Genomic DNA, 1,255 nt, shown 5'->3' with positions numbered 1-1,255 from the left:
GAAATCAGCCAAATAGGATCTTTGGTGGAGTCCTTCGTCTTGGTAATCAGCGGCTGGCTTGCTGTAAGAGATCTTTACATTCATTATTACTGTTAAACACTGCAGTCAGTAGGGAGAATCAATCGTTTGGACAATTTGTTCCTTTTACGAAAGATTGCGAATTCCAGATGTGTACGAAGCCTTTTTGGACGATTTAACACAGACTCAGTGATTGCAGGCTCTCTTCGACACAACTGAAACTTCCCCACTAATTACAGGGCCAACGTGATCATCAAATGATTCAGAAAAAACTCAATCGTTCATTCACTCCAGAACAAAAAAGTCACAAACCTTATTTATGGAGGAAATTGTGTATTAAATCCATCTTCATTACATATCCAGATCTCCTGTGATTCCACGCCTTAATTATTTTCCTTTTACAGTCTCTTTCTCCTCAAACAAACCGCTAGCGGCACAAATGTTAATTGGCTCGCTTTAGCGAGAAGAAAAGCAGAATATGTATCTCTCATAAACACGTCAATCACTCAACAGATACTCCAGAAGCTGTCCTAGTTACCACTCTTACAACCATGGAGAATGCATATATGCATCTCTGTTACTTCAAAGAATAAACGCACTAGAAAATACTTTGGCGTCGTCGAGCTGTCGCCGCATATACTACGAGCAAATCAGATCAGATAATTTTTCCAAAGTGAGTGAATGTGGATGGTTTGATTGAAAATGATTAATTGATGCGTGGTAGAGGGTATTTTCTGTGGGGACATTACAAGCAGATTCCCTTCTTTTCAGATATTCTTTTACACATACCGGAACCTCTGCATTTTTGTGCTCTGGTAGGAGCATTTTCCGCTGGCTGCCTTCCCTTCCCTGATGGAACAGGGAATGTAACTCATATGAAAAAGAAATGTAATGGTCGATAAAATTTGATGCGTTACTTATGTGAAACTGAAAAAACGCAAACCTAATTTTACAGCTCACACCGGATTTTATGTCCAAAAGAGTTTCGCTTGCGCCTCAGTGCTACAACATGGGGTTCCCAGATGATAACAGAGACACTTTACAGCATATTTCTCCGTGTATGACACGTTATAAACTATGTTTTTGTGTCTCACACAGGAATTTACGTTCGAATTTCGTGCGCGCAAAGTGGGACCTTTGGAACATGCGTGTCTCAGAAATGAGTAAAGATATGTACAAAATTTTCAATATTTTTCGAGTTCGAGAACTTAGACATACATCGTGAAAATCACATCCA

Source organism: Schistocerca piceifrons, chromosome 4 (assembly GCF_021461385.2).
Source record: "Schistocerca piceifrons isolate TAMUIC-IGC-003096 chromosome 4, iqSchPice1.1, whole genome shotgun sequence".
In the NCBI taxonomy this organism is placed as follows: Eukaryota; Metazoa; Arthropoda; class Insecta; order Orthoptera; family Acrididae; genus Schistocerca; species Schistocerca piceifrons.
Note: the sequence above shows the minus strand (reverse complement) of the source record.